Here is a 12759-nt window from a genome sequence, read left to right as displayed (position 1 = left end):
TGTTCACATTGTTTATCGCTTCGAACGCTGTTTTGTCTGCTAACTCATTACCAGTTATTCCTACATGGGATGGGACCCACATAAATGAGATGGTTTTCCCAGAAAATTGGAGCTGATGCAACGCGTCTTTAATTAGAAATAGATTGACGTGGGTAGGGTAAACATGTTTGATGGCCTGTAAAGAACTTAGTGAATCTGATAATATTAGTATTTGGTTTTCATTTGTATTTTTACAATGATTTAGTGCGTCAAGTATTCCTTGAAGTTCTGCGGTATAAATACTGCTGCCATCAGATAATCTAGTGGCGGAAATTACGTTTTCTGATACAGTAGCAGCAGCTATTCCGTTGCAACTTTTGGAGGCATCGGTAAAGAAAAGTTTGTAAGAAGAGTATTTGAGTAAATTTGTATGATATTGAAGCCTGATCTCAGCAGAGGTGTGTGAATGTTTGTTAGAATTATGTAAGGAGAGGTCTACTATTGGTAAAGAAACTGTCCAGGGGGGTGTCTGATATTTTTTTATGGATGCTAAGGTGTTTTGATTGATGCTATACGGTAATCGTTTAATGCGTTCGTAAAATGGTATTGCCTTGGTGGTGTAATTTCTGTATTGTTCCGGTGGTTCTTCCGATACTAAACTTGCGAGAAAGGTATTTTCCTTTGCGTTTAGAATTTTTGAATTGTAGCATAGTGATAGGTATTGTCTTCTGAGGTATAAGACCTGTTTTTGTTTTGTTGAAAAATGAACATATTCACTTGCACATAACTCGAAAAGTATTGACTTATTGAAAAAACTCTTTAGAACTAAAGTTACTTAGAATTAGTCAGTTTATGCAATTCCGGACTTATGTTTTTCACCCCCGAGTTGGAGTTAAACTGACCCCCAGAGCAAAAGCACACATCGGTACAATCACTTTTTTTGTTTGACATGTTAGGTATGTGTAATATGTGTATGCCAATTTTCATCTTAATCTGAGCGGTTCTTTAAAATTTACAGCAAAAACCGTGAGTAAATGGACTATAAAGTAGCTCGTGTTTTTAAAAATATATTTTTAGTCTAATAAAATAAAAAAAAGTCAAAATGTAAATTCGTACAGGTTAAAACAAATTTTATATCAAAGTTTAGGTGGGTAAAAAAGATATTTTCAAGAAAGTATCCAAATCGTACAAGGGGATCATTGTTTAAATAATTAAAAAGGGATCATTTTTGCAAAAAAAATACTGCTGAGGTCATTCACTTATTAATGAAGGCCTATGGGATATTTTTCTACAAAGTTGAAGGGTAAATCTTTCACATAAGACTTACTAAATTAAATTTGACCCCCTATTTATTTAAATATTTGTATATAAAACATTAAAAACAAATTTGCAAAAAATTATTTTAAACGTTTTAAATAAGCACTATAAAATATCTTATTTTACAGACTAAGTTGCGCTATGTTTCCAGTATTAAGCAAAAAAAATTGGTCGAAAAATATTTAATATTTTTTTAGATATTGAATTTGTTTATTAAATGTTACTATATTTTCAATTGCAAAAACGCGGTTGTTTTCAACGAAATATTCACTTGCTTAAGATCTCATTATTTTTATTTTTGTGTATATTTTCGATAAATGTATTGATAAATTCAAATTTCAATTAAACTCCCCCCTAAAATGGCATTTGAAAATTATTCAAATTTGTTTATAATTTGTTTTTTTAATAACGTCGCGGGGATTAAGTATTTTGAAATGCCGTTTCAATAATTGGGTTCCTGGGAATTTTTTACTAATTAACAAAATTTTTTGTCGTTTTTTCTTCTTCTTTTTTTTCTTGGAGTTATATTACTACGGGCCCTTTTAGGGTTAAATTTTATTAAGAATGTCGAATCTCTGAGTTGTAGATTCTAGACCTCAAAATATTAAGATTGGTCAAAAATCACTTAAATAAAATGTGGCTACTTACTGAGTTACAGGGTGTTTTATTTAAAAATTTAAAAATTATTTTTACCAAGTACTTTAAAACTATTTGACGTATCCTAGTGCCAGAGGCGTACGACAGGGGATGGTGAATGATTGACCTTTCCCAAATTCTACGCCACTGAGTGAATTACTATTTTAGCGAAATTTTTCGATTCTCCAATACTTTGTATGTAGATAACTTTATTGGTATCGATAAAGTCATCAGTTTGAAAGATATTGGAAGTTTAAAATGAATGAATGAATGACTCAAAATAACTATGCCGTTTCATTTTTAACGTCCAATATCTCGAAAACTGTTAACTTAATCGTTACCAGTAAAGAGTATATTATTTACATAGAAAGTATTGGAGAATCGAAAAATTTCGCTAAAATAGTAATTCCCTCAGTGGCGTAGAATTTGGGAAGGGTCAACCATTAGCTATCCCCCGTCGTACGCCTCTGGCACTAGCTAGAAACGTTTACTAATCACAATTTAGTAGGGTGTATAATAGCCACACTATCTACCAAGTATGATAAGGATACGTCAAATAGTTTTAAAGTACTTGGTAAAAATAATTTTTAAATTTTTAAATAAAACACCCTGTAACTCAGTAAGTAGACACATTTTATTTAAGAGATTTTAGTTAAATCTTAATATTTTTAGGTCTAGAATCTACAACTTAGAGATTCGACATTCTTAATGAAACTTAACCCTAAAAGGGCCAGCAGTAATATAACTCCAAGAAAAAAAAAGAAGAGGAAAAAAAGACAAAAAAATTTTTTAATTAGTGAAAAATTCCCAGAAATCCAATTATCGAAACGGCATTTCAAAATATTTAATCCCCGCGACGTTATTAAAAAAACAACTTATAAACAAGTTTTAATAATTGCAAATGCCATTTTAGGGGGAAGTTTAATTGAAATTTGAATTTATCAATACACTTATCGAAAACATAAATAAAAATAAAAATAATAAGATTTATTACAGGTGAATATTTCTTTGGCAACAACCGCGTTTTTGCAATTGAAAATATAGTAATATTTATTAATCAAATTCAATATCTCAAAAAATATTAAATGTTTTTGAACCAATTTTTTTGGTTAATACTGATAACATAGAGCAACTTCTCCTGTAAAATAAGATATTTTATAGTGCTAATTGAAAACCCTAAAAATAATTTTTTGCAAATTTGTTTTTAAAGTTTTATATATAATTATTTAAATAAATAGGGGGTCAAATTTCATTTAGTAAGTCTTATGTGAAAGATTTAGCCTTCAACTTTGCAGAAGACAATCCTATATACGTTCATTAGTAATTGGATGACCTCAGCAGTTAAAAAAGTAGTTTTTTTGCAAAAATGACCCCTTTTTAATTATTTAAACAATGATCCCCTTGTATGATTTGGATACTTTCTTGAAAATATCTTTTGTACCCACCTAAACTTTAATATAAAATTTGTTTCAACCTGTACGAATTTACATTTTGATTTACATGTAGTGTAATTTTATTTTACTAGACTATTTATGACATCTGATAATATGCATTTAATGTTTATTAAAAATCTTTGATATACAATGTGTGTTTTTATGCGTCGGGCGGGCCCGCATCCCAACTGAAACCATGGCCCGCTGATCTATCAATACGCCACTGCTTCATCACTTTTTGTTCTCGTCCACGTTTCTGAAGGGTAGAACGGGTTTTGTATATCAATATTTTTGTCCTTTTTGTGGCTATGTTTGATACTGAACGTTTCTTTAATCCATGGTACGCTCAATTTACTAGATATATACGTCTGTTAATTTTTGCAGTTACTGTATTACTTTGCTTGATTTGTGAGCCTAAATACCTATTTGATCTCTCCTATTTCTTCGAATCTAGATGTTCCAACCGTTAGATCCTCGGATATTGCTACTTGGTTATTATTTGTGACCTTCATATACTTATTTTTATTAGTTTTAAAGTGTAGTCCCATTCTTTTTGCTGCTGCTTCCAATGCCGTGAACGATTGAACTCATTGAACTAGGTCTGGCTTTCTTCTTGCTTTGATATCAATGTCGTCTGCATACGCTTATATTTGTACAATCCTATTAGTAATGCTCCCTCCTGTTAATATTCCAAATTCTCTAATAGCTTTTTCTAGGGAAATGTTGAATACAAGGCACGTTAGAGATGCATCAAGTTGTACAAGTTTGATTTTATTCAACAAACTTGACTTGACTTAAAAACCAAACTTTTTTTGTAAAAAAGTTTGACTTGACTTGAGTTTGAAATCTTTAGGTTTGACTTGAGATCAAACTTCTTCAAACAGTTTGAAGTTTGAATATCATATCGCGCAACGTGTTTATTTCCAATTCTAATTGAGAGCGTACGGACATTTGTTTTGACTTATTTGGATATATCTAAATATGAACTCTGCTATTCCGCAAATTAGTTTGTAGTTCATATTAAGCAGTATATGCTTGATTTGTTTATTACGTTCGTTTTGAAGTGTGTGCTTTGTGAAATACATGTATGTAGTATCTAAACCTGAATATTTTTCGGCTCAGGATAACTACCAGAAAAAATTGAGTCTGATTTTGAAGGTGTTCCCGCTGCAAAAATTCTGTAGTCGAAGCAGAATTACTAATTAAGAAAAATAAATATACTGAGTTATTTGATGTTGCGGTAGGTGATTTCAAAACAATAAAAAATTGCAAAGTGTATACTTCTTGTATTATGTAAAAATAAAGAACAGCGTTATAAAACGACAAATAGTGAACTAATTATCCTTTAAAATGACATTGCAAAGTCGCAAAAAATTCATTAAACCTACTCTATCAAAAATATAATATAATATGTTGTTGTTTCTTCATAAATATTTGTTAAAGTAGATTAAATTACACTTTGTATGATAAAAAAGCACCCAACGAATTCTGTGTTTTTATCTAGTTACACTCAAATAAAAATATAAATATATATGTATCGATTAAACGAAACTTGCCAGCAAGCAATTCTAAGCTCATTTTCAACAAATCTACGACAAGCTACTTTTATATGGCACTCATTGTATTATTAATTTTCTTATCTTAATTGGCAACTAACATGTCTATCTCGACCAAAAAGTATATCTACTAAGTAAACTATTTTTCAAACTCTTTCAGACTAGTTTGACAAACAGTTTGAATTTTCAAACCTGTATGATTGAGCAGTTTGACTTGACTTGAATTATTTTTTGTCAGAAGGATTGACTTGAGTTGGACTTGAAATTAAGTCAAACTCAAGTCAATTCAAACATTCAAGTCAAACTTGTGCAACTCTAGGCACGATAGGCTATCTCCCAGTCGATGTCCTGTTTGTGTCTAGAAAATTCTTGATACTCCATTCTGCACTCTAACCTTACACTCGACTGTTGAGAGAGTTGCTCTTCGTGGGTTTGAAGATAGAGATTAACATATTTAAATAATAGTTAGTATGAGTAAGACACTTAAAAATAAATCATCAGATGCAAGAATTTTGTTTTTTGTTTGTTTTATACATATTTTCGCTTCTTTCTTTGGGCGGCAGTGTTTTTTGAGCTGCTGTATGAAGTATATTAGTTTCTTTTGTTTCCAGTGGTATTTTTGTTTCCAGTGGGGGGCACAGGCCACTAAAGTAGAATACCCCAGCAATTTCCTCCTGCTTGTAAAAATCGATTAAGCGAAGGGGCAGTCGTTCTCTTGTACGGTCGAGGCCGCTATCTCTTGTTAAGCGAGCGCGGCGGGACAGGAAAGTGACCGCTTACCGAGGGTGGTTGGCGAGATTGGTACTCGGAGTTGGCTACCAGATGCCACCGCCGCACACCAACTCCGTGATGGACCAACAAGTCCCAGGTTATATCCTCACCTTTTTATTCGTATCCTGAATTCAATTATCTTACCTATCCTCAGGAGACAACCTGCCACGCAAAAAAACCCGAAAGAGTAAACCTGCAATAAAGAATCCAGAAGTTACGGTGCAAGAAGCCGTGCAGATGACTGAATGGCCACACGACACAAGCGCACTGCTACTTGTGGGATATAGATGAGGAAAACTAGAAATGAAAAAGAAACGATTAGAAAGGCAGAGCCTTGCTCTCCCGGAGGGATTGATAGATGAAGTTGAGGTCAGTGGCGGCTCGTGACCTCAGTATCCGGGTAGGCAACACATAATGGTGTATAATAATATGTACATACCTATATAGGCACAGGGTGTTTGGTAAAGAATGGGCCATAGCTTAACCTTACATTCCTGAGCTTAAAATTGGTCGATTTAAGCTAACTTACCTTAGTACCAAAGTTGATAATAACCGAAATACAGGGTGTCAAACTTAAACTTTTATCTTCTCTTAATATTTTACTTTAAAAAGGTATACAACATTCATCTCGCTAAGCTCAACTGTTTTCGAGATAAACGCATTTTAAGTCTGCGATACAACATAATTTTCGCATATCTTTGTAGTTAGACCCGAAAAATAAACTTGAAACCATAATAATTGTGCCAGTTCTCATATTTATGTCGCAAACTCCATTTGAAGAAATTTGAGATACATTTTTGTAAATTTCTATGATTTTAAGTTATTTTTCGGGTGTAGCTGTAACTACAATGATATGCTGCAAAAAATTATGTTGCCTCGCAGATTTAAAATGCGTTTATCTCGAAAACGGTTGAGTTTAGCGAGATGAATGTAGTATACCTTTTTTAAGTAAAAATATTAATAGAATAAAATTTTTTATTTAGAAAGTATGTAGAGTGGGTAATAAAAAAATTGAACCTATTAAATTAGCGCTGAAAGGCGTATGTGGCGCCCCCTGGATCATTTTTGGTGACGAATTTAGATTTCTCGTCTCAAAAAATCCCCGCTTACCAAATTTTGTGTTATTATCCCATGTCTGTTAGGAAATATTCAAGAATAAATAAAATAAAAGTTTTAACTTTGACACCCTGTATTTCGGTTATTATCAACTTTCGTACTAAGGTAAGTTAGCTCAAATCGACTTATTTTAACCTCAGGAATCTAGTGTTAAGCTGTAGCCCATTCTTTACCAAACACCCTGTATACGGTGTGACGCATTTAAGATGAAGACACCCTTATATTTCGGCTATTAAAATAAATACAGATTTGTAATTTTGCAGTCATTGATTTTGATGGTTTACACTTTTTAAGATAGTCAACTGAAATTTAAATTTTAAACGCGGCCTACTGCGAATTCACAAACAGAACGAATTTTCAATATTTTGTTTCGCGTTAGAGATATCGCAAAAAGTTATTTGGAAAAATTGTTAGAAATATTATTCTGACCCCACATACCAAATTTCATGACAAAATTCGAACTTTTCGTTTTTTTTTTCAGAATTGGTAGTCAAGATCCTAAAATATGCAATTGGCAGTTCCGAGATGCAGCTCGACACAACCAATGTCAAAGGCTCAAAAAAATCTAGCCTACCTATAGCCCGAAAATACACGGCCAGGCAAGCGACAATACAGCCGCTGTGCTTAGCGTAAAGAGTGAGACAAATGCGAATTCTGTTCGGCTACTTTTTAGAGAGCCTGCCCTAGGGTAAAGCCGTCGTAGTAATGCTACGCTACGGGGAGCGTACAATAATTATTACAACTTCAGAGATGAATTAAAAAGTAGCTTTGCCTTATTTTAGATTTTTAGATACTTCGGTATTGTCTCAAAATTTATAAATTACAGTTTTGAAATAAGTAATTTATATTAATAAATAATTTATCATTGTACATTTGAAGAGGTTAGGCGGCGCCTAGCTTGTCTACCCTGACGGGCCGCCCCTGGTTGAGGTAGGAGCGACAAAAGAGCTCCGTTACTCGGCCATAAAAACCGCCAAGGTATACAAGACGACTATCCGGACCGATGTCACAGTGGTCAGGATAGAGAAGAAAAACATGTGTGTGCAGGTGTCATCTTTAGAGGATCCTACGGAAATTGGACGTCGGGTCCATTACATTAAGACCCGAATGATTCAAATATTAAAACCCATGAGGAGATCACGGATTGACCGGAGCCCTTGTTTATCAAGTTTTCTGTTATATCAGAAGCAGTCCGCTTGATTTCAATGATGAGGCGGCTGTGTATATTTCCGCCTACCAGGATAACGAAACGGTCCTGGGAGGCTTTAAAGAGAGGTATTTAGACCTGCTGGATCCTGTTTTCGGGTTGAGATTTACGGAAACCTACATCGGATTATGGCAGTTGAGGTCTGCAACAATATTTCTAGTTGAAGGAAGTTGTTTTAAAATAGATTGTAAATATTCTTATATTGACCTTGACACATAGGTACTTACTCAAAAAAATCTTAAGAGTCTTTAAAATACAAAAACTCCAATTATCAGAATTCAGAGAATTTAACAATATAATTTTATAATCCTTATCCTGCCACATTGCAAAAAATTTCCCTCTCCGCCCATGTACATATTCACTAAAGCTTCCCCGAATCAGCTTTACATGTAAATGATTCTATTGACGGGGAACTAATACCCTTTAAGGCGAAGGATGATGGATTGAGCAATATTGAAATACTTAATATTATTTGGGCACACACTGGTTTATATATATTTATAGCTACCAAAAACACCGTTTGCTAAGCTGTTAAAAGCTTATCACGCATTTTAATGCAAGTTTCGTGCGGTCATACAATCAAAAATTATACTCATGATAAACTTTTAAGAGGATATGCAGGAGCAATAAAATAAATGTTTGTTTATTAGTTTAAAAAGTTGATATGTATATGGTTTCTGGCAGAATAATGATGTCTTTTTTCTGTTTTTACCTAAAACGATGATAATTAAGAGATCTCTTTAGCGCACAAGAGATTCGAGAACGAGTCTCAGGGGGTGGTAATATATATTTTTAAATAATATATTGTTATGATCTGCTTTTTATTAATTTTATATTAATTATTATTTATTTGATTAATTATTTAATTGTCGCAAATCATAGATACATAAAAAATGAATAAAAATCTCAGGGTGCCTTTTTATATATACTATTAAAAAAAATCCAAATTATCTCACGTTATACTTATCTTCTCTCGTGGGTTCAGTATCTCTTAGTTGATCCTAATCGGGATAAAATAGGGAAAAGAAATAAAGCAAAATATTAAAATAAACATACAGAATTGTCTTTTATTTATCAAAATCAATACTCTAAAATCTATCAAATCTAAAACCTGTGGACACAGATGTCCGAATGAAATTTTTATTATTTAAATTTATTATAGTTAAAAAATTAATTTATCGGTATGTTCCCGATGACTTTGGTAAAACAAACTAAACAAAACAAATTTATGTATTCGCAAGATTAGCTATACTTCCTATTTACTTTTAGAAATATTGGAATTTTAATTCATAAGCTTTTTACTCAAAATTTAGTTTCCGAACATAAAAATATCTGTCACATAAGTTGACTGACCATTTTCTTCACTCACTCTGATGTCTTCTCGTGACCCAAAAACAGCTCTCCCTCGTTGACTATGTTCAAGGCTACTCCTCAAAGCCCTCTCCGTTCTCCAGCTTCAAAACTATCAGCATACCAGCACCAATTCTCCAACAAGCCGGGCCTCTTTTGACACGTACTCGATTCAAACAAAACTCCAAAAATTCTCTGCTCTCCTTCTCACAATAATACAGAATCAAAGAGGTATTTCGTCTCAATTTGATCTGTCTCTCGTTCCACTTTTCAACACTATTCTCCACTATCAAACAGCCACTGGTCTTGCTAACTATCTATCCACGAAAACGTCGAACTGCTCTTCAGCGATGCCAAAAACAAAATGACTTCTTTTTCAAACTCTCTCAATCATTTAAACTACTTTTCCCCTTCCAAGTTGCCAAGAATCAGAAACATAGACTTTTCCATTCGACAAACAAACAGTCATTTTCAAAATTATTCCAACCATCCTTAATTACTTTCGGGGAGACTCTACAACATTCACTCGGGTTGAAACAAATATTAAAATTCCAAACTTTCTTTTAAATCACCTTTTCTAGAAAGTGATAATTACATCTACCTGTGGGTTCTATAGTTCTCGTAATAAACAATCTATTTCCATTTTAAATCTAAATACATCGTCCTTTTCACTTTAATTATTCACAAAAGTCTTTAATGGTTCATCGGAAAGCTCATTAAAAGAGAAATCCACTTACATCCAAACTAAATTCTAATAAATATTTACAGCTCAATATACAGGGTGCATCAAATTTATGTGCCCGCGTTATTAAATAAAAAAAATTTAATTTAATTTTCATTTTGCCTTTGATTGATAAATTGAAAACACAATAATATTTAGAATTTAAATAATTACTATGACGGAAAATGATGTCAATTTTACAAAAAAAAAACTTTCGAAGGTTGGCGATCCAAATAAAATGGCAATTGCAGCTTTGGGAACTGCTTCACAAAATATTTCTGTTACTGACCGGTCACATCACCCCCTCAGGTCTTTCAGCCACGAGTTTTGGCGTCTTCCTACTGATCCTTTGCCGTGTACTTTACCTTCCAATATGATTTGGAGTAATTCATATCTTTCATCACTCAATAGATGACCAAGTAGACCGGGCAGTATCGTCGCCCCCGCTAGCGAACTTATTCCGATTTGATTTTTTTGCACAAACTTACTCAAAAAGAGGTCCTTATAACATATCCACAGGGTGCCAGGCGGTGCCGTGGTCGAAAAATTGTTTAAACAATTTTTTTAAACCAATTCACAAAAGCAATTTTTTCATTTTGAACAATTTTTTTAGATAATCTGTGACATTCTGAGCAAAAAAGGTCTCTTGTCATTTTTTTCTAAAATTGATTGTTGTCGAGTTATATACGATTAAAAATTTGAAAAATGCGAAAATGGCGCTGTTCAAGGGTTAATAACTCGATTAAAAATTATTATTATAAAATTCAAAAAGTGACCAAATCAAGTTTAAAATCCCTTCTTCAAGGTGCTAAAGAGATTTTTGTAATTATTTTATTACACAGCTGTTATTTTTAATTATTAACAATTAGCGCTATAGTCCAGGAGGTATCGTCGCCTCCGTTAGTGAAATTATTCCGATTTCAATTTTTTTGCACACTTACTCAAAAAGAGGTCCTTATAACATATCCACAGGATGCCGGGCGGTGCCGTGGTCGAAAAATTGTTGAAACAATTTGTTTAGACAAATTCACAATAATAATTTTTTCACTTTAAACAAATTTTTTTTTTAAGATAATTTGGGACATTCTGAGCAAAAAAGGTCATTTGTTGTCGAGTTATAGGCGATTTAAAATTTGAAAAATGCGAAAATGGCCAGATGGCTCGACAACAATCAATTTTAGAGAAAAATCACAATATACCTTTTTTGCTCAGAATAACCCAAATTATCTAAAAAAAAATCATTCGCAATGAAAAAATTATTTTTGTGAATTTGTTTAAAGAAAATTGTTTAAACAATTTTTCGACCACGGCACCGCCATGCATCCTGCGGATGTGTTATAAGGACCTCTTTTTGAGTAAGTTTGTGCAAAAAAATCGAATCGAAATAGTTTTGCTAACGGGGGCGACTATACAGTTGAACTATAGCGCTAATTGTTAATAATTAAAAATGACAGCTTTGTAATAAAATAATGACAAAAATCTCTTCAGGACCTTGAAGAACGGGTTTAAAACGTGATTTGGCCTCTTTTTGAATTTCATAATAATACTTTTTAATCGAGTTATTAAGCCTTGAAAAGGGCCATTTTTGCATTTTTCAAATTTTTAATGGCATATAACTCGACAACAATCAATTTTACAGAAAAATGACATTTAAAATTTTGCTAACGAAGTTAACTTTCATCAGAACTTCATACCATAATATGTGCACTGAGATGTAAATAAATGTTGATATATTTCACCTAATAAACATTTTTTGGCTGCATGTCTTTACAATATTTTTCTTGTTTATGCAGATTGTAAATAAATACGTAATATATGTCTACAGGGTGACAAGGTCGGTAAATTCGGTGTTGTTTTTACCCGCGTAAACTTTTTGTAACAACTCTAGTGGCGCCCCTTAATTGCTGGTGCCTGTGTGCGCCGCACACATTGCACACGTGGACGGCGCGGCCCTGGGTGAAGTACCTCATTGTTAGTAACTTTTTGTACTCATGGAATTATCAATATTCTTCTGTATATATACATCTCAATGGCATCTAATTTTTTCTGTTTCAGAGTCCATTGTCCACTTTTCACAGCAACACAGCAATACTAAAAAACGTAACATCTGATCATTCGGATTCTGAGCTCAAGACTAAGGTGTGATCTTGTAAAAAATGCTATCTATGTTCGAGAATGTTTTTCTCTCTTGTGCGATTCCTGATAGGATTTTTTTTGGGTTACACTGTCTATAGATATTTGCTCGCAAACATTGTATTGAAGTTGCCTGCTCCATTATTTGGTCCCTTGCTCCCTTGGCATACGTACCTTTATTGTTGTCTTTAAAAATACTAAAGCTGCATATGTAAACCGAACATTTCGCTATGACCTACTACCGTATTTACTATTAATTGCAGTATACTTGGGCGTTGCCTGCTATTAGGACGGTATCATCAGCATACCGACTCCGAATACAGCACTCCTCGTGGGACTCGTACGAGCCCCTCTTTGATGCCGTTTTAGAGGATCTAAACTAAATTTCCAAAGATAATGGTGCGCTGGTCATCTGCATACGGCAACAGACGGCAACTCCAGCATGAGAATAAAAATTTAAACGAGTCAATTGAAGGGCTATACTTTGATGAAAGAAAAGATTAAACCATGGTCTTCGGAAACGCGAGATGAATTATGAAA

This window comes from Diabrotica virgifera, chromosome 6 (genome assembly GCF_917563875.1).
Source record: "Diabrotica virgifera virgifera chromosome 6, PGI_DIABVI_V3a".
Classification (NCBI taxonomy): domain Eukaryota; kingdom Metazoa; phylum Arthropoda; class Insecta; order Coleoptera; family Chrysomelidae; genus Diabrotica; species Diabrotica virgifera.
Note: the sequence above shows the minus strand (reverse complement) of the source record.